Raw genomic sequence first — 231 nt, 5'->3', positions numbered from 1 at the left:
AAAAGACATTTTGGAACTCAAAACCTATCCATTTTGGCTTTAAAGCACTCAAGAGTCGACTACATATCCTTTGGGTTTACTTTTTGTCATTCCAGCGGCATTGTTTCCATTTTTTTCTACAATAGTCAACTAACTATGCTAGGGAGTCAATTATGTTTGATTCCTACATGTTGAAAAGTTAGAAAAAGATGCAAAACATGCAATGTTCCAAGGTATAATGATCTCAAAACA

The sequence above is a fragment of the Theobroma umbraticum genome, unplaced genomic scaffold (assembly GCF_002168275.2).
Source record: "Theobroma umbraticum cultivar Fairchild unplaced genomic scaffold, ASM216827v3 scaffold_55.0, whole genome shotgun sequence".
Taxonomy (NCBI): domain Eukaryota; kingdom Viridiplantae; phylum Streptophyta; class Magnoliopsida; order Malvales; family Malvaceae; genus Theobroma; species Theobroma umbraticum.
Note: the sequence above shows the minus strand (reverse complement) of the source record.